Genomic DNA, 21,722 nt, shown 5'->3' with positions numbered 1-21,722 from the left:
TGGGCTGACTGAGGGACTACAAAAATTGGTGAGCTGTGCTGTGGCAGAAAGGAGAGGGATTGATCCTTTGAGCAGGACTGGGATTCCCTGCAGGTCTGTCGTGACAGAGTGGCCCAAAGTCCTGGGCACCACACTCTATTGAAGAACAACACAATCTGATTTTTCTTTTTTAAAAACTTCCTTCTTATCATCAAAATAGTTTGAAACAACAAAAGAAACTATAAACCAGGCTGGAAGCTCTGATTTCAGTAAAGCAATAGTTGCTACCCTGACAGTTACAACGTTACAGGTTGTATTTTTATTATATTTGATTTTTCTATTCTTAAAGGACTGACCACAAAATAAACCTTGACATAGCCAAAATTGGATGGTACTAATGAAGCACCCAAGAGGACAACACGCTACTCCTCTGTGTGAGCAGCAAATGATGGGTAATTAAACAGCTGTCAGCGGGGGGTGCCTGATGTATTTTTATTAACTTTTTGTGTCTGTTGCATACATGCTCCTGAGTGACCAGCTAAGGTAGGTCACACGGCATTTGAAGCTGGATTTCCTGAGGTGAAAACCTAATAACCTGCCAGAGCACAGCATCAGAAGTGCTTTGACCTGCTCTCTTTCTCGTGGTGGGGGCACAATTAATTTCTGATGTGGAAGGGCTGACTGACATTTACAAGCAGCACAGACACCTGCTTTGGAACAGGGATTTCTTTCTGTTTCTATGAACTGCGATACACAGTTCAGTTAATATCAGATAAACAAGGTCTACAGAAAAGGTTGCAGCTGCTTAGTGGTCTCAAGCTTTTTTTTTCTCCGATAGCAGAAAACGAACGTACCGGGTATAAAAAGGGGGTGGTTTGGGGATTTTCTCAAGTGAGAGCGTTGTGTGGTACAAATGAGTTTTACAGATAAATGCCATAATATTTTACACTGAAATCCAGAGATTAGCTGAGCCCAGCCCGTAGGATGTACAGTTAAGGAGTGAATATTTAAAACAAAATCTTGTATTTTAGTTTTGTTTTATTACTGCTTAGGAGAAGGCATAGAATGATCCAAGAGAAGAAAATGGGCACACACTGTTTTAAAGACTTTAAGCTGTTAAGCAACCTGATTTCAGGGGAAGATTGCAGAAGACAGGCTGCCTTTTAAAGGAAAATACCAAATATTAACACAGTAGCAAGCAAGATGAAATTTTGATGATTTGCCAAATATTCTCAACATGAATCCCAGAATGGTCTGGGTTGGAAGGGACCTTTTAAGATCACCCAGTTCTGATGCCATGTCACAGGCAGGGACACCTTTCACTGACCAGGCTGCTGAAACAACAGCTCATGTTGCACTCAAAGTAACACTTGATGAATAAGGACTTGTAATCCCTACAGCAACAGGGCCAGAAACACAGGTAGGGGTGACATGTGTCAGGAATCCCTTGAACACTGTGGCAAGTTCGGTGGGGCCTGTTAGAAATGTCAAAGGGAATATTCAGCATGTGGCCCTTGACACAAATGCTCTACTGATATCCTGCTTTTCCAACAAAAAGGGAAAAAACACAAAGCACCTTAAATTCAAGTTTTGTCAGTACTTCTCCAAGGAATACCAAACTAGGTTTGTTATTTATCATGAGATGGGACACAGCTTCCATCTGTGTGATTGTTTTAATGGATTGAAGGGGTGTCTTTGCCTAGGTCCTGCTGCTGTGGCATCACTGATGCCATGAAAAATCACCCTTGAGGAGTGGGCAGCTCTTCAGGAAGTCCTTTATACACAATACATTGCACTGTGCCACTTAACCATCTAGTATTCAACTACTAAGCTGCCACATTTTCAACAAGTCCTTGGAGAAATGCAGGAATCCTATCAAAACTTCAGCCTTATCAGTCCTTGGAAATTCTCTGACATGCAGGAGTGCAGAGGGCATGCCTTATATTGAAAATAAGATCAGACATTTCCTTTGCCTCACAGCCAACTGTGCTTAATGGGATTCTAATTTAATCAGAGTACAGAATGGAGCAGATGTAACACTGATAAATTATAACAGGGATCAACATGCAAGAGCAGTGCAGGTAGGACTTGCCTTGGAGATTGACAGCTGCAGGAGAAACTGCAAGTGTCTGAAAAGGACTTTGCATACAGCCGTGGGTCAGTCCCACAGAATAACCAATGGAAGCACACCTGGATTTTAAAATTGCTCTGAATGTATCGTACTCTGTCCAGTCCTACCCAAACAGTCACATCATTTCTCAAAGGAGGCCGAGTTGTTTCAAACAGGACCATAACTGCACCTACATTTTTTACAGCAGACTAAGCTGCAAACACACAGCAGAGGGAAAATGTGAGACTAGAACTCATCCAAAACCTTAGTTTTTGCTTCCCAGCTGTTGTTTGCTCACTGAACGTGAGTTACTCCTGCTTGCAAAGCTTGCTGTTTGGACATCCCCTTTATGCCCCCTGAAACCAGCCCAAGGTGTTCCATAAGAGTTGCTCTACACCTTCCACCATGTAAACCCTCTCCTGGAACTGATGCATCAGGCAGGCAAGCAGGATAAACTGGAAGAAGATCCTTGCCACCACTGGGTCTCCTTGCCACAGGAGGCTGTAAATGCAAATGTACAGGGATACACAACTTACTGGGCAGATTAATGGGAGAAAGGTTCTTTGAAACAGGCACAGTCACTGGTTCAGGAATTATGCTGCAGACGACTGCAGACTGGGAGGGTATTTTGGGTAGTATCCCTGTATGCTTGCCTTGTATTTATGTTGTTCACAGCATTTGCTGCAGGCCAGACACAGATTATTGGAGTAAATGGGTCTTTTCCTGACTTGATATCTTATTATTCTCTACAGTGATGGTAAATGTCCCTGTCCAAAGATCTCCGTGCTTTGCAGTTAACATGTGGATGTGTTTTCCTTGCAGCGATGATTAGCTGACTCAGCTGCATAAATTAACCTCCCCAGGCAGCAAAGACAAGTTGAGTGCTGTGTGGGTACCTGAGAGGTTCAGTGCTGCTGGGCTGTTCAGGGAGGTCTAGTTGTTAAACTTTAGCAAGGCATCTTTAATATATGTAAATAGGCTTTTTACAATAAGTAATGTTGCCAAATTTTCCAGATTGCTTGCACTGTCCTCCATTAAAGCTGGAGGACAAATTCACAAAATACATTATTAGGGGAGGCAGCAGTAATGTTAGTGAGTGAATCTGGTGATGCTCTTAATCTTGGAAAACAAAGAAAGGATATTCTTGCTTCTCAGCAAGGTCAGTGCTATATATTGTCAAACTGCCAGAAATAGTCCATAGTATTGTTTCAGCAGATTTAGTCAGAATATACAAAATTAAGTAAATCCCTAAAGAACACTATCATAAGGGCTAAAAGGAAATACTCCTGACAATAAAACTGAAATTATGTTACTTACAGGTTAATGCAAGTGATTAAGTCAGAATTTCACTCAAAAGAAATCTTTAAGTATGAAATATTGCAAAGACACACTTAGACCTACCATGAAAAGAAGAAAACATTAAAATTTCCATGTGGCTAATGTAATTTATTCTAATCTGGAGACAAAATCTTCAACCATCTTAAACACGAGCTGTGTGACTTCACAGGGCAGAGTTAAATTTTTTTAAATGTTAGAATTATGTATCTGAGAAGCCATCCTATATGGTCACTTCCCTTCAATTTCAAGTTAAAAAAAGATAAAAATGTAGAAGAAACTTTTCTGTGGCACTGTATACATTTGAATGGATGAAGCAGTTTCAGTCAGTAGTGTGTGAAGAAAGCAGTTCTAGAAAATTAATGCTATGAGCATTAGCCAAAACAGATTTTGGATCTTCTTTCAACACTCCATTCATCTTTCTTAATCTATTTCATATTTTATTCACAATTTGAGTTCAACCACAATACTTACCTAAATTGGAATGCTGCTAACAGACCTTTTAAAAATCCTCATGAACTCTTTTTCAAGGTGGTATCATGGAACATATTACTGAAAAATAGCTATTCTACAATCCTTGGGAAAACTATTTAATAACTGCAATAATGCACTGAAATGTAATAACACACCACATTGATCTGATTATCACCAGATAAACACACTCCTTGGCTGGCTGAAAGTGCCGGGCAGAACACACACACTGCAGGGAACTTGGTCTGAGTGCTCTTTGTGAGCACACGTTACCTCAGAGGCTGTAATGGGACAAGTCTCCTTCTGTGATTGCCAAAATTACCTCCCTCTGGGATCTTTTATGAGTAGCAACAACAGGACAACTTTGTATGAGCGCCAGAACTGCCCCATTAAGGATACCTTTCACTTCAAATAAATGCTGGTCAATAAACTGCTTAAAATTGAAGCTGGGCTACATCGTGGTAGAGGATTGAATTTCTGGTTTGAGGATCTCTCACGCAGTAGTCAGGTAGGCAAAAGTATTGTGAGATGGGAGAGCTGGAGGACCACCAAAGTCCACAGTGCAGAAGTGCCCACTAGAAACACCCCATGACAGGCAGGTAACTCATTTCTGCTGCAGAATCCTGCAGTCCTGCTCTCCACAGACAGCTGGTGAAAGACAAGGCCTTCAAGAAAGATGATGCTGATACAAAGACTTCATGAAGAGGAACCTTAGACTAAGTGTGAACCAAAACTTCTGCCTGACAAGTCAAAAGTCTGGTTTAGCCTTCAAAAGCAGCTGCATTCTTAACCCCACTGACCAGGGGATGCCAGGGTGGGCTGGTCCCAAGGAAGAAGTTTGGCAGAGTCCTCCAAGCAGACAGCTGTGTCAGCACAGAGTCTTGGGCTGTGCTTTTACAGCTACCAGTGAAGAAAGAAATATTTGTATTCTGACAGAGTGTACCAGCTCAGTGCTCAGGAACAATCCAGATACTGGGATGTACCAGGAAAGGAACAGGGAATCCACAATGCATCTGAATCTTGACAGCCATGAGCTGTTCTGGTCACCAACCCTCTCAGAAAGGATTTACTAGAAGTGGAGAACACACGAAGATGGGCAATAATCACAGTTATGGAACGGCTTCTGCTTGTTAAATGACTTCAAATAATTGACCTAGGACTGCTAATGCTGGGAAGGATATGACTGCAGGGGATTTGGTCACCCAGTGCACAGCTCAGCTGTGGAGCCTGTTGCTGAGCTGTTGCAGAGGTTAAATTGGATGTGAGCTCAAACACAACTAGGCAAATAAATAGAAAAAAAATTCACTAGTGTGGTAGTTCAGCAAATAAAGACACAGATACCATCTCTGACTCAGGAAAGCAGAGCTGCAGCTACCTGGGCACAGGGAGAGTATTTCCAATGCTTCTGCAACCCTGTAATCCTCCCTGTGGACCCTGCTGTCAGTCTCCAGTTGTGACAGGTACTGGTCTGGATGGGCTTTGTTTTACCTATTCTGTCTGGTTTCATGTCCTCCCTGCAGCCTTTCTGCATACAGCTCCATGATCACATGCTAAAATATGCCTTTACTCAGTTGCTTTACACCTGGGGAGTGGCACAAAACCCAACCACCAGGGAGGAAAGTTCCCCCAGGCCCCTTGGCTGTACATCAAATTGCTGATCCTCTTCTCTGCTCAAAAACCTGACAGCCCAGAGCCACACCAGGGGCAGGCTGGTGTAGGCACCCAATTTCCCCAGAAGAGCCCAGCAGTGCCTGCTGCACCTGCTGGAGCCCAGCATTCCAGCCCCTAACAGAGAGCAGCACGTCTGAGTCCAGCAGAGGGGAATGAGGTTCAGGCAGCTGCAGCATATGGGCTCGGGTTCTGAATCTCTCCTACCAATTTGTACAGCAAACCTGCAATTTCTGTGGTAGCCATGGAAACTGAGGTACTGGAGCACAATGAAGCACATGTGTGAACGCTGTTGCCACCACTGAGCGTACATCACTCAGCACTTCTCGCCAGCAAGGGCAAACAGGATATCTGAGTAATCACAGGTTGGTTGTGGCCACTGGGTCTACACCAGGCTAAATAGGTACCAGACCACAGCAGCTGTTCTGCTGGGACCAGGGGGGAGGATACCTGCTGGAAGGCAAGGCCAGTGGCAAGGAAGACAACACTGTCCACTCCAGAAGAAAAGAAAAACAAGGAATGTCTGGGAAGAAATGCTCCCTGGTGAGCTGTACAAAAAGGATAGAAATCTGGCTTATTTTTTCTCCCTTCACATTGCTAGCAATCTCAATACCCCTAAAAGTTTGGGGTTTGATCGTTTCTCAGTCAATGAACTACAGAAGTCAATGGAGTCATCTCACCTGGAGTGACAAGGAAAAAATGTGCCCCTGCCAGTCAATTTTCTTGTGAAAGAAGTGTCTAGAAGCTGGTGAAGGACTCTCATTCAATGTACAGCATAAAGCTGTAAAGAACTGCAAACTAGGGAGGCTCATCCTGTAAAAGTAACAAAAAAAAAGCAAACATTATTTCTTTCAGACAAGTTCTCTGTAGATCACTCTGCAAACCTTTTGCTTAACCACTGGTATTGAGGCCAGAGTTATAATTCTGCCCAGACTCACCAGGTGTTTTGGTTTGAGCGGGCTGTGCTGCTTAGGATTTTAATGTTGCACAGATCAGGTCAGTCTGGCCAAAGGCTGCCCTCCATTGGGGTTTGAGGCAGACCTGAAAACAGAGATGGTGACTTCTCAGGGTGGTTTACAGCAAGGAACTTGAGATGTACAGTCTGGATAAGAATTTCAACAGGGAACAAACACAGATAACCCTTCAAGCAAGCTGGAGTAAAGCAAAAAAGCCCCCAACATGTATTGCTTAAATACTGAAGCTGTGTCCAGTTAAGTGACAAAGGGGCTTAAAAATAGGGCAAAGCACAAAAGATTCCTGATAATTTCCAGCAGTTGCTTGGCTGACACAAGAAGTTGTCTGACCGGGGGTGATGCACACTGAAATGCTGCTGGGTGAGCAGAGAGGTGAGCAGGGAGCCAGCTCGAGGGTCAGCCCAGTGCAGGCAGCTGTGCTCAGCACTCCCACCCCACAGCCTGCAGCACCTGCTCTCAAACACAGCAATTAAGATTTCTAACATGAAGAGGTTCTTAACATCCATCATGTGGAAGCTGAACACGATGGTGGGGATGCCGTGTCCTTGGCAGGGAACCCCTGCATTGTAGCTCCTAATTAGGGACCCCTGAGTTCACCATTTTAATGGGTACCTAAAGATCAAAACATAAGAACGAAACTGCTACGTGCTCAGTTTTCATTTTTACCTTTGAAAAGGAAAGATCTCTGCCACCACTGCCCACCTGAAAAATCTAAATCCTGGAGTCTGGATGTGACAGTTTTTCAAGCAGTGCCACTGCCCTCTGTATCTGTTCTCTAGCCAGTATGTATCTATTTATTAACTGTACCTATACTTGGGTGTGAGGTGAGGACTCATCCAAATGGGCTCCATTTCATGCTTTTTTGTACTTTGGACTCACTAATCAGTTCACAGATGCCTTAGAGGGTATCAGCCTCACCAGTTGCCTGGTACCTCAGCTTAAGGGTACAGACATTGTGTAATTTGGGATGCCAGATTTGCAAACACAACAGCTCTGTGGCTGGATGGGCTCTCCAGCCCAGCCTGGTGCGTTGGCTCCTGAAGGGAGCTGACTGGGGATTAATTTCTGAGCTTTACAGAAGTGGCAAACTGGACACCAGGAGAGGAGGATCGATTACATGCACGAAATATCACAGTATTTCATATGGGATCTCTAAGTCACAACAGGCTCCTCCAAATGACTTTATTTCTGCCAACACTAATATTCCTAAACAATGTGCAATTTCAGAATTAGGCCAAGATTTAAGTTTATCAAAATAACTGAAGTGTTACTTACGTTCCAAATTCTGTTCACTTTACTTTTACCTTTCTTTCTCTCAAAACTCATTTAGCTGGGCTTTTATGGTCCATGAGTACACTATTCACAATATTTGGGAGGCTGAAGATTGTCCCATTTCCCCAGAAGCACTTTCTCCACCAGCCCCTGGTTCCTGCCTGGCATTTCCACACATGTAATATTAAACCACAGCAAAAAAGAGAAAGCATTGCCATGGGTTACAAAAGAGGCACTGAAATTGGATGAGCCAAACTCTCAGGTCTGCAAAAGGGACAAGGCTTTACAGGAAAAACTACAGTAAATATTCACTGGCAGTTGAGGAAGAAAAATGGGCATTTAGTTCACTGGTCACTGCAGAGAAGCAGAGGGAAGAATCACAGGTTAATTCTGCTCTGAACTTGAAAGTCACAGAAGCAAAAGAGATCACGGATCCCTTGTTAATCTTCTCCTTTACAGCTACAATGCTGTGAGGCTGTGACAGGAGGGATGTGCTTATTGATAGCCAGGTTACTCAGAGGAGCAGTGGTGGGAGGGAATTCCATGAAAACAAGCTCCTAATTGCTGTTCCTTTTCTGCTGAGGATCATGCAGTGTTCATGGGCAAATTAAAGTTCAGATTTTAGCAAATGCACAGCCCCATTGCAAGTGCCCCATTATTTCTAAAGTGGAATAAATAATTTCCAGTGAATAACTCGGTTGCATTCTGCCTATGAAGCTCATACAGATCACTGTCCTCAAATTATTCCTGGTCAATTAAACTTCACAAGTTCGACTTTACAAGCTGTGAATATTTGAAATTTGAGCTGCTGCTCAGGGGTGATATTGATTCTCTTCTCTCTTTGGTTGAGTGCACAAGCTTGTCTATGAACACTTACATTAAACACTGAAAATTCATCTTTTACAAATACACAGGTGTAACTGAAATTTGTTTCCTTCATAAAATTTGGCTACTAAAATTCAATTACTGAAGTTAGAGCTTAATTTGATTGTAGTTTTGTGTTACAGAAGCACCTAGAGTCAAGTCCAGCCAAGGTTAAGGTACTCTGGGTACTACTAAAGCAGTCTGTGTCTTGCAAATGAATGTCCTAGAGCCACATAAACATTTTAGAAGTGGCAATACATTTATACACAAAAGAAATCTTGGAAATTTGGGGTAGTTGCATTTCTTCATATATTTTATGGCTACTGAATAGTCACAGAACAATTTTGCATACCTTGGGAGACTAATAAATTACAGCACACGACACAAACTCTACACAAAAGTCTGTTACACAGTTTTCAGTAGTAATTCAAGCCTCTGCTTAAGCAGTCTCAGCCTTCACAAATGAGAACATTATTTTGTTATTTTAGGTAACCAATCAGGCATTTTAAACAGAAAATATGAGCTCAAACAAACTGCAGTTGACCAGACTGTGATACTCAGTGAACTGTGACCACTGTGATATTCAGTGAGTACTTTTGTAGTGAGGTTGCAAAAGTGAGAAGCAGATTAACTAAGGAAAGTACGAAAACAGCCCATGTGGCATCAGCAATACCTGGCTGCAGCACGAGGATGTCCTGGGCCTGTGGCCAGCGGGTTGGACCTGCAGCACCTCGGGAAGGCACGGAGCTGGTTCAAGGTCAGGTGAGCAGCTCAGCAGGGATTTCCTTCTGGCAGACACTAAGGCACAGCTCTTGTTCCATCTCTTCTTCTCTTCATTGAAGGCAGGAGGTTTGCAGTGTCCCTTGTGGGTTCTCTGGAAGAAGGGTCCCCCTCTGGCACCAGGGTATGGATGCAGATGCAGCCAGGAGCGATGAGCAGTCCATGCTGTCACTCCTCTGTTACCAGTGGAGTGTTCCTTAGTCTGGAAGTTTCTGGTTTTTGGAGACAATTTGCAAATGGCATTATGTACAATGGGAATGTAAGGTGTAGACCCCTTGGCATGTTTTCTTTGTTATACCCTTTCTCTAAACACAAAGCTTTATTCTTTGTAAAACCCATGGCATTTATGCAGAATTAGGAGTTTTGGAGTTACTGAATGCAGCTGTTTCTGTCCTTCTCAGCTTTCTAATGCCCTGAGAAATTTGCCAGTTGGATAGGCTACTTAATACAGACAGTTTTTAAGCTTAAAAATGTGATTTTGAGAGGGACAAACACTGAGTTTTGGACAAAGAAATGGAGTTGGAAGAGTGTGAAATGCTTTTCTTTATTTAGATTTTCTTTATTTAGATTTCTTCACTAGATGGTCAATGGAAGAGGCAAACAGGCCTGGAGGTACGCTAGGAAAGAGAGCTCTTTAAACAACAGGGCTTTTTGGCTTGTTCAAGTGGCAGTTAAGTCATCATGCACTTGGTTTTGACAACAGTGAAATTTTAGAGCACTGAGACCTGGCTTATTGGGAAAAAAAAGCAAGAAGGAATCCCAGTGGTGCACACAGGATACAGGATATGGCTGTAGTAACTGAACTCTACAAATTTCTGGCCTAATCTCCGATAACCAAAACAACTTCCCTGTCACATGGTTTTGATCTGCATTTGGGCAGTGCAGATGCCCAAGCTCCAGACAGTCCCTGCAGAAGGGGACCCCTGACCCAGCTCTGCTGTGCTGCTTTCCTGCTCCCCAGAGCCCAGCTGATGGGACCACTCCTCACACAGCCCCACGATCCCATTCCCATGTGTTCTGATTAAATTCACCAGATAGCCAAAACTCTTCTGCCCTTTGAAAGTTATTGCCTTCCAATAACCTAATAAAAGAAACATCTGGCAACCTTTAGAAGTTCAGATATGTCCTGTTTGATTTACTGCATGAAGGGAAGAGGATCAGGACTGGGAGACTGGAAACAAATACATGGATCAAACTTGACAACTGCAAAGTTCTGCTATTAACACTGCGTCTGAGCAGCTCTGGTGGCTCTAAAGCAATGAGATTATTATAAATTTTGTATTCATTAGCATCTCCTCTCTCTTTTTCTCCAAGCTACGTAGGCCAACACTGCTCAGCACTTCTTGGCTGATATACAAAACTAAGCAGCTCCTTTACTGCACAGAATCATCCATGTGCATTAAATGCCACATCCAAATTTCTGGATTCTGGCCTCTGCTGTGATTAAGCACAACAAATTTGTGGCAATGGTGGCCCTGTTACAAACAAGACACCAACTCAGAAGTGCTCCCTGCACCTGATCTGGAGGGTAGGCCCTGACAGTGCAGAGCTGCAAAGGAGAATTCTGCGGGAAAAGGCTTTCTGCCACTGTTTGAGAACTGGATTGGGAACCACTAGGCCATACAATCCTGTGTATGCACACACCTCTGCTGGAAATACAGGCTCGGTTTCAAATACAAGGTTCTGTAGTTAGTGAAATCCTCTGCCTTTACCTCCCAATTTATTTTAATTATTTTTAATAGTTGTCAGTGAGGAAAGCTTTACCAGCAATTTGGGCCTTGAATATTTTATCTTCTTTTTTTTCCCTAAATTCATTTGTTATTCAGATTCACTCAGCCCTGAAGTTACCACACACTCTGAAACTCCATAAAATCTTGCACAGGTTCCCACAAATGTGGTCTTTGTGATGTTTCTCCCTTCTGTCACGATACTGAAGGTGTTGAGCTTTTAAATATTTTCCCTGCTTGGTCTGGGAGTTGGCAGGTTAACCTCCTGACAGCTTCATTCTTACTTGCTTATCTTTTAATTTCCCACTTGAATGAGAAGCTTTTGCACATACCAATGCAAGGAATAAAGACAGGAAAAGTAGTTATACTTGAATTTTTAAAAATATCATGGTACATTGCCTGCAGTGGAGCTGCTGTTCAAACATAGCTGGGTTGGCAAAGCTCGGTGGCAAGATGCCAGCAGGTGCTTCAGCTTCACACCTGAGCAGGAAAATGCTTTGCTGAGAGATTCCCAGCTACATTCCCAGCTTGAAGGACTCTTTCCCTCTTTAATTCAAGTACAGCCTTCTAGTCTGCACTGCAGCAGGTTGTGGTATTTGTAGTCATCATAAAATATTCCTGGATTTTTTCCTAATTCATAAGCAGATTTTTTTCTAATGTGAGGAACATATAAAGCTGATAATATACATTCTCTAAACCACAGCACCAGAGCTTTGGAAATAATCTGTGCAGCAATAAGGTTGACAGGAGCAGTGGCTTTGCTGTGTTCGTAGGTGAACTGTTCTGATGTGTGGTAGAGATTCAGTTAAGAGAAAGCCTGACATGGCATGAGCTAACTGGAGCTCACATATCTCAGAAATTGAAATCACATCCTATTTTTTTACAAAAAGTAATTAACTCCTGGTACCTTCATTTTCAAATCCTGAGTTTGGAACCCCCGTGGGCCCAATTTTGAAGTACTGAGCAACGACCCATAGAAAAACCACTTCATTGTGTCATAGGTTGGGAACTTAAGAGATATTTTAGAGAAGCTAATCAATAAAGATATACCAGCCATTAGACCAAGAAGACATTATTCTAGCTGAGACATCAACTTATATCTTTCTCCCCATGAAGAGTTAGCAATTTTGTTTAAGTGCATCATGAAGACAGAAATTCCCTGTAACTGGAGGAAAGAGGGTTGGATTTTGTTACACTGGGATAAGTCTAAGAGGAACTCCTCTCGAATTCACCAAATAAACTTTAGCCAGAGATTAATAATGAAACAGGAGATGTGGCAGATGGTGGTGCTCATGGAGGAACATGGTCCTATTTACATTTTCTCCCACTGAAAGGAAGCATTCAACAATTTTAAAAAAGAAGGCTCCTGACAATGGATTTGGAAACTTCTTAGAATAATCCATTTAATACAGGAGATACAGAAGAATTATTTCCAAACTGGGATTTGACATTTACACTAGCAAGAATAATATCTCTAATAATACTGGGGAGTTTGAAGACACAAGATCTGTTAATATTTCCATTTCAGTACACAAACTTGTCATCAACTGGGGTAAAGAAATCACACCACACTTAATTAAACAAATTAGGAAAAGGGTACAAGTGGAAAGAGGAAAGCAGAGGGGACAGGGAATGAATCATTCTTCTTTTCTCTGAGTCCATCCATCACTGGTTGCAGTTAGCAACAAAAAATCAAATTAGTTGCACCAGTGGTCTGTTCAGACCTGACAATTTCTGTATTTCTAGTTTAAATTAGAGTAGAATCAATGCAAGTTTTACAAAGATAAGTTAAAGGCAAAGCTTACAAGGCACAGTGTTCAATCTGCCCGGCAAGACAAGGTTTAGCCTTACAGGAGTCATTAAGGTTAATGCAATCTATACTGATGTGACGGGGAGATGCTCTATTTTCATTACACCAGAAAGCAGCTCTGATTCACTGTGCTTAGAGCTAATTGACAGTTTCCAAATCACATGGTAGTAATTGTTTACAGTTGTAGAAAGGGAGTATATTTTTTTCACTGCTGGTTTACTTGATACATTTATCCACTTAATCTCTCTCACTTAATTTTCTTTGATAGGTGGAAATAAAAAATAATTTAATTCTAGTATCCTTTGACATTTACTTTTCAGCTAAGAAACTGGTTTGCTTTTCAGCCAGGAATTCAGGTCAGGGGAAGAGCTTGAATACAGCTGCCTCCTCCTTCTGAGAATGATCACCCAGCTCACCCAGCTCTTTGATTTAGTTTGTACAAATCAAAAGCGTGTTCAGAAAACCGAAAGATGCATTCAGAGTGCCACAAGCTTTCTTACACTGTGCACACTCAGCCTGCTGCACATCTGACTCATCTCTTCTACCTTCTCATCCTGCTCTTCAGACCCCTGCTTACAGCAGCTTCTGTGGAGTGCTCCCATCACTGCTCTCCTTGGAGGGAGTCTGGTGCTCCATCGCTGAGCTTTACAAGACCCTGTACACACAGGATTTGTTCAGAGCAGCTCTTCAAGTGAGGACAGGCTGAGGGGGCACTTGGAGGAGGTGGTGGGTGAGCTGGGGAAAACACCCAGCAGAGGTAGCCCCAAGACGAGCGTGGCCGAAGCTGGCGAGAGAAGAGCCCATGAATGAGCCCAGCGTCTGTGGGATGTGGGCCTGGGGTGCCCAGCTGGGCCTTTGCCCAGTCACTCCTTGCATTGGCAGGGCAGCAGCTCCAGGAGAACACGAGGCAGTGCTGCTCAGTAGGTCTCTAACAAACTTCAAACCCCAGCAGTTTGAAACCATTCTCCTCAAAACTATTCTCCTCCAAACCCCTCAGCTTCTGCCCAGCTCACACGGGACATTTTGTAGCATGGGCCTAGTTAGGGCAGCTTTCCATGCAGAGCCCATAAATGCTTCCAGCAGACTGTGCCGTTTGGAAAGCTCTCACAGACACATCCAGAGCTGGCTGTTTAAGTGCCCTGCTCCACAGAGGTTTGCTAATGGGATCTGGAGATCCTGCTGACAGCACTTTCTTGCTGAGGGATTGCCTCATCAGGTTCCAGGGACTTCCACAGAGACATACAGTGCATGCCTAACAAAGTGCATTTTCTGTGAGGGAAGCACAGGGGCAGGCATTCACTTCCAGGACAAATGGTCAGGTGATTATAGAAATAAAAGAAAGGAAAAAAAGAAAGGAAGAAAAAAATCTATTTATTCATTAATAGCCCACAAGGCATGCATGACAGGGAAATAAGAGTGAGCTAGTTTGGCAAGGCTCTGGTGGGTATGTGAACATCCCTAATACAGACAGGAACTTTAAAAAAATACATATAGGAGTTATCATCCATAGAGTCAAGTATATTTATTTATCTAGTACAAAATCAAATTTCCCTCTGAAATATAATGAATTCTGCATCAATTTAATAAAGAGAAAACATGTGGTAAGCTCCATGAGTAACCCTGACTGCTTCATGGTATGTAAAACTGACCATACTGATACTTGATGTCTTTTATAAACTTCAAAATGAATTCAGGAAACTTTTGCTAATGAGGATGGCACCGTGTGATGTTACATCTGCTGAATCAGGTATTTCATGCTGTAATGAATCCCATCTAGAGTCAGCTGTGTCTAAATTGAAAAACAAGGGCGTAAAATCAAGTGCATACAGTCAGGTTTGTTAGGTACTACCCTCTATGTCCAGGGTGAAATATTAAGAAAACAGTAAATTGTCAGATATTGGAAGTTAAAAGATGGACATGCTACCAGGGCCCAGCCACCAAATCCAGTGAGAGCTGCTGAAGGTGATTAGCTTGGGGGGAGATATTACAGACTCAATTCTATGAAAAAAGGCAGCCCAGAGCATGTTCCAGTAGCATTTGTGACAGCAGTGAAGCAGTTAAGAGAACCAGTGCTGAAGAACAAAGTTAATTCTGCTTCTAAATCTGTGAGTTAAGGTGTTGCCTGTTTGCACAAGAGGTCTCTGAAGCATCTGTACACACTTCCTCCAGCTACTGCTTTATGAATCCTGCAATTTTCTCTCCACATGAGGCTGCAAACCTCTGTAATTCACTGTCTTTCCCTACATGTGCGAGTTCAGCAGCTTCTCCTCTCTTAGAGTGATGGGATTTGCCAGGGAAATTCAGCACAGAATTGCTTCTTCCAAACACAGGCATTTTCAGACTCTGTTTTAAAGCAGTAATGGAGATAGTAGTGGGCCCAAATCATTTCAGGACTCTACAAAATCAATATCTTGTGGCCACATTCCCCCAGCTGCAGAGTTTGACAGTACGTCCCTTGCCAAGGCTGTCCTTTAACATTGGGTTGTTTGTTGTTTTAGGATCCCTGAATCAACAAATCTTTCAGAAGGCTGTAATATGTGAAACTTTTAAAATGTACACTCATTCAGTTTCAATGCCCAGGACTGACAGTAACTTCCTTCCTCTGACTATGGTCCTCACACAGTCTTTTATCTGACTCACTTAGCAAAGAACAGGGTGATTAAACACATCCTCTGCATCTCCTACCACATTGCATCTCTCAGCTGAGATTACTCAGTCAGGCATTACTATTCTGCCCTGAGCAGGCAGTACTGAAAGGTATTTTACACTGTCAGGTTGCTTCTTTTTTTATATAAAGTTTTATTGTTATGTAAATGGAGCATTTGTTTTCCCTTCCCTAACACATTTTCCTTCCTGCTCCCATTTAGTTGAGTGCTGCCAGTTTTATTTGTAGCTGGTTTTAGAATGTTGAAATATCTGGTATCTGTCAGCAAAACTCCCACTGGTTTCAGAAATCATTATTTGGTCTGGTTGACATGGTGGTGTTGGGTCACAGGTTGGACTCAATGATCTCAGAGGTCTTTTCCAACCTAATTGATTCTGTGATTTCTGCAATTTTTCAATCAGTACTGTTCTCTGTCTTCCAAAGGTTCCAGGTAAAACCCACACATTCACAGAAGCTTTTGGGGTCTTTGATACTGTCCTGCACTAAAATACAGCCATCTGATGGCAATTAGACCTGTCAATAATTACTGGAGCTGAGTGAAATGGGAAGATGTAGACATAGGTTTGTAACCACCTCCTCTGTTTGTCACAGCAAAGCAACAGGAGTGGCAGTGCTCTCCTGTCAGGAATTAGCTCTTTCACTTGGTTTCATGCCTGCCTGAGCCCCAGGGTGTGCTCCCAGAGCTATGGAGGGCTCCTAGCATGATGGATCCCCATGGGAGCAGTTCCAGATGTGTTAACACAGCTGTTTGCAAGTGCTGGCGCCCTGGAAGTGCTGCACACAGGAGGGAAAACTGGAATTCAGATTCTTTTCATGTGTCCTCTAACCATGGCTCTCCCAGTCACCAGCAGGGCTAACCTGAGCGTCCTAATTTCAGATGGAAAGGTAAAAACAGGTCCAAATCATGACTTATTGTGATCTGAAACACAGCTTTGAGCTAACTGCTCAAAGACTGATTAAAACTCAAAAACTGAAGCCGTGGCCAGATCCTTCACCTTTACTGGAGTGATTCTGTCAGGGGTTAAACAAACCTGCTGGCAAAGGAAACAGCTGCAGATTTTCATACTGTTTTGCCAGCTACCCAGTGGTTTACTGGAGCTGTCCAATCTCCAGAAACAAACACGAGGCTTTGCATGGTTCACATTCTCCCCCAATAACTTTTCTCTCTCAGGCCTGAGATTTGTTAATCCTGTGTTGCTCAACACATATGAGGGATCTGCAGTGGTTGCTGAGCATTTCAGCAGCTCATCCTACTCTCAAATCATGTAAAGCTTTCCAAGCTTGAGCAATTTTCAGAATTCATCTCAGGTCTGGCTGAACACAACGTGTCACATTTTCATTCTGACACCACCAGATGCCTGGCCCTGATACCCCACCAGATGAAACTGTTTTTCTGAGTAGAGTTTCACTCTGAATTTCCACAGGTGGCGACCCAAGGATATTTTTAAAGTGCAAATAAGTAAGTTAAGAGTCTACAGGGTGCCTCTGATGGGTTTCGCACAGCTCCAGCAGGCCCTCATGTTTAATGCTTTCACTTTCATTACCCAAAAGAACTTGTGCTGCAAATTACAGATAATCCAGTGCAAATGCAGAGTACGTGCATGGATCATCTCTCATGTCTGTAAGCAAAATACAGACTGCAGGGACTTTTGTAACCTTGGGCAAAAAATGTGTGCATGAAATGCTGCACTTGCCTTTGGAGAAGGCCTTGTTGGCAATGTCCATGATCTAACTCAGCAATCTGAGCTGGGCATTGTGAGCACTTCCTACATGTGGGAAAAAGCAGAACTCCTTCTTGTGTGAAGCTCTTCCATAAATCCTCTTCGATTCCATCCTCTGGGAAGGGAGTACCTCTCAGACAATTTGCTTACACTGCTCTGTCAGCAAGACTCTCAGTGTGCTTATGGAAATTTCAACTTTCAATCAATAAAGTAGGAGTAAGACCTCCTTATCTTTGGAAAAGAAGGAACTAAAAAGCAAATCACACTGTACTCAACTAAATAAAGGTATTTGTGTTGGATCTCATAAAAAGCCACCAGCAAAAACAAATGGGCACAGAAATACAAGAGGTGAGCATTTTTTATAATTTCTTAAGCTGTTTCTAATACACTGATACTTTTTCTGACAACTTCTCTAACAGGCTGAGAAAAAAGATGACTGAAACCTCACACTGACAGCTGAGACACCAGTGTTGGCACAATTTGGCTGATGGAGCTCGCAGGGATACATCACGCATCTAACACATGGTCTGTCACCCTTCATGTGCATGTGAGGAAAGGCTTTGGGGCTTTCTCCCAGCACAGCTCACCTGTGCAACCACACAACACAGGAAGCACTGACTCAAACTGGCACCACTTTTAAAGAGAAAGATGTATGTACTGAAAAGACAATCAGATAATCAGTGTGAAAACTACTCCTGTAAGACTTTCAATCAGTTATATCTACCCTTTCCCTCTAATCATGCTGGCCTTTATCTAAAACTCTTTCTCCTCAGAATGTACAGCTTCTACACAAGTTAAATACTTACCTTTCCCTGTCTGCACCTTCCAAAATGCAGCACACTGATTAATAATGGGCCATTTGCCCCTCTAACCATGAAAAAAACAATTTTAAAGTAGCTTTAAACCTAGAAGATGGGGTTTGGAAAAAACCTAGAATGTTCACACAAAATTCTGCAGAAAAACTTTCTGTGTATTTAGTGCTACCTCTTGAACAGATCATGCAAACCTGAAAATGCAGTAACTGGAGAACCTTCTCAGCCTGGAAAGCAGCAAGCACACACTTGGAAGGCTCAGCCTCCTGCAGGGTGCAACTTGCATCAGCTTTGCTTGGGTTCACTGATGAGCTCCAGTCAGTCAGGTCCCACTAGCGATGGTTATTGTTTTGTTCCTGTTTCAAGGTTGGTTGAGATTTTTAAAACAAGAAAACAATGAAGAGGAAACATTTATATGCAAACACTCGCATTCATATATACATTTACATGTTTGTACAAAAGCAGTTGTTTCCTGCATGAAATCAAAGCCTTGTAAACAGACACTGAATATTATCATATGGGGAAACGCTTCAAAGGAAGGCTCACAAACACAGTTGATCTCAGTTTATATTCAACACCCAAAAGACATTATTTTTCAGGTGGTGCTGAAAAAGAAGTTCCTCCTCCTTTAAATGAAAGGTTTAAACCTTTTTCATCAGAAAACCTACACTAAAAACATTCAGCCTGAGTATTTTTAAAACCAAGCACTTTCATTTTGATCCCCGCCACCTAACTGATATGTCATTCCTGTGGATTAATAGCCACCATAAATGAAAGAGTACCATATAGGTCTGCAGGGAGCTAATACTCCATATGTACTTTTTTCCCTCTCCTCTGTAGCCCTCTCCACTTTGAACGTGGTTTTTGTTATTGCTCTGTGAGCGTTTGGCACCAAAGCACTGCTGTACACTTGTTCTCTGAGCTTGGTGTGGCCACGCTGATTATATTAAACCTCTTACAATTTACAAAGTGTTTGGACTCATTTGGTCTATTCATTTCTGCTGCCCAACAAAAGAACTGAAGAGAATGAATCAATTTTTAAAACAAATAGGACTTGACAGCGGAGACACAGAATTTTGTGAATGGCAAAAGGTGCCTAATTAAGAGCTCTAGGGATGATGAGCCTTTCATTTCTCTAATGAAAAGGAGCTCTGTAGCTTCCAAGTATTATCCAGCTCCAGCAGAATGGATCTCTTCTCCAGGGAGAAAAAGACAATTAATTTTTCCTTTTCACTTAGTTACTGTTACTCATTTTGCCTTCTGTGTGAAACTTGGGTCAAAGCTTTCAGGTGACCATCATTTCCAAATGCTCAAAGACACCTGGAATGGATGTTTTCAATTTCCAGGTAGCACGGAATGACATTTCTAAAATAAAACTTGCTCACCATGTCCCCTAACAACTTGCCTTGAATACCTGGTATTTCTCTCAAAAAAAGGCAAAAGATCCCAGTTCTTTACTGTGTGTGTTCCAGTCATAATGGCAACACCAGGGCTGGATATAAATAAACCTGATCAGCCAAGCACACTGGTTTCCCTACCCTCTTTCATAATAAAAATATACAGAACATAAAATAGAAAGTTAATAGGCAGGGTTGCATCAACTCTTGCAATATTAGGAAACCAGCAAGGAGGTGGCTCCAGCCAACAACAAAGCTTGCTCTGAACACGGCCACTCACTGAACGTCCCCCAAGGGGAAAGGATAGGGTGTTTTCACATTTGATTACTCCTTGTAGGATTAAACTGGGCTTGCTTAATCTTCACCCACAGTGTGCCTCGTGTCTGCCTACAAAGTCCATTTGAGTCATTTAGAGGATGCTAAAACTGAAGAAAGAGCCCTTAAAGCAGCAGCTTTACTTGTTTTGTTTTGTGAGGTTTTGTTTCGTTCTGGTTTTCAAATAAAGAAACTGGCCCCTATGTAAACTGGGGAGGGCTTGGGGCTGTTCTGGCCCACAGTCCCAGTCCTCTGTAGCTGCAATTTCTGTGTTTGTGGGGGGCTCGGGGCAGGCGCCAGGAAGAAGCCAAACTGCTGAGTTTCCACTGTCTTTGCAGTACTTAAACTTTCTGGAAATTGCAGTAACACCAGCATCCAAATCGAGCCCATGGTCTGCAGAAAGAATTTTATTGTACTGTTGCTTGAGCAGCAGAACCCTGGGGGCAATATTATTTACAGTCTCTGGATGAGGCTGGACTGCTTCTTAGCCCAAGAGAGCACTTTGATGTGCCTTCCTCAAGTTATTCATACCCTTTTTACAGAGGTTGCTCTTTAACCCTCCATCATTCCTTGTGATACTCTGTCTTCTCAATTATTTTGCTCTGAAATGAGATTAATGCATAATAGCAGGACCCCCTTTGTGTACTGAAGATTCCTTGGCATCAGTGAGGTGCCTCTGGCACTGTTTCTCCAGGAACAGCCCTGCAGGGACCCACAGCAACACCTCCAGTGTGGCTGCACCCAGACTAAACCAGATGCGGCCAAGGGAACCAGGAGCCGAGTTAAAAAATGCTTTTATTCCTCAGAAGAGCCATGATTTAGTGACAATTTGGGACAAGTCCCAGATCTTTAGTAACACCTGAGTTCGACCTGCCTACAGGGAAAGGTCCTTGTTCTCGTGTGTAGTAAATTCTTGTGAAAGAGCATCCCAAAGGATCTGGTATCCTACATGGCAGCGAGCAGCCAGCCAGCCTCAGGCAGAGGACAAATGGGCCAGAGCCTGATGCAGAATATTTGTGTGCTGTGGACACATCAGTCCAGGAAGGTGAGAACACTGGGAATTTTGTCCATTGTAGCCAGCAGGAAAGGTGTTTCCCAGCAAAATCATCTCCTACACCTCTACAGGCACCAGGGAACCTGGGATGGTGAGCACAGACCACGTTTGTGCTTTAAATCTGATCTTATTCCTGACCCAAGAGAGAAACATCTCAGTTGTGCCCAACATTGAGAAGCAAAGAATAAAACTAAGTGGGAGAAAAAAGCACTTCCCCCCTATTTAAGCAGCACAGCTGCTGAGGCTGCAAACCCAAGCACAGAGAGGGTACAAATGGAAACTCAGAGAGAGTCTGTGCACAATGGTGGATGCTCTGCATCCCAGTAGAATGCACAGAATGGCAACTTCCCAGACAGCAAGGCTCTCATCTCAGAGTCCAGGTCATAGAAAACAGAGCATAGCTCAGTACTCACCTACTCATAAAATATTAGAGGTAATGAACTTAAACAAAGCATCTTGTTTTTCCTGGCAAACAAAAAGGAAAGTCATTTTAACTAAAGTGGCTTAAGTGAAACATGAGGAGCTGCTGCCAGCAATCCAATTTAGGCCTTTGCTTTTTTCTTTTAGTTCATAACCTTTCCAATGTACCCACTCACTGAGGATAACTTTCTGCTGAGTAGGACTGTTTATTTCACCAGCAGTCTTTAAAGCTCAGTGGGGAAAGTTGCTTTTTCTTCCCATTCTCTCCAAGATAAAAGTGGTCAGATGGGTGGAAATTTTATAAAAAGGAAGAGGACAGACAGGTTTGCTTACTCAGCTATCTGATAA

At 42.8% G+C, this 21,722-nt stretch overlaps 1 protein-coding gene across 2 annotated transcripts in view; it reads right to left on the bottom strand.

Annotated features, from left to right (window-relative positions):
- Positions 1 to 21,722, bottom strand: part of SFMBT1 (Scm like with four mbt domains 1) — a 117,593-nt gene that overhangs the window by 90,771 nt on the left and 5,100 nt on the right. Inside the window, exons 2-4 of one of the 2 annotated variants that reach the window (XM_042019172.1) lie at positions 9,347 to 9,665; positions 6,502 to 6,604; positions 6,244 to 6,376 (exon numbers count right to left, since the gene is read on the bottom strand). The gene's annotated coding sequence lies outside the window, so the exon portion shown is untranslated. Of the gene's footprint in view, positions 1 to 6,243; positions 6,377 to 6,501; positions 6,605 to 9,346; positions 9,961 to 21,722 lie in introns of those variants that run through there. The other variant, XM_042019183.1, reaches the window with a different exon arrangement.

This window comes from Corvus kubaryi, unplaced genomic scaffold (assembly GCF_017639235.1).
Source record: "Corvus kubaryi isolate FWS band 111438036 unplaced genomic scaffold, C.kubaryi_AGA036_p1.0 124, whole genome shotgun sequence".
Taxonomy (NCBI): Eukaryota; Metazoa; Chordata; class Aves; order Passeriformes; family Corvidae; genus Corvus; species Corvus kubaryi.
Note: the sequence above shows the minus strand (reverse complement) of the source record. Positions and strands in the feature narration are given on the sequence as shown.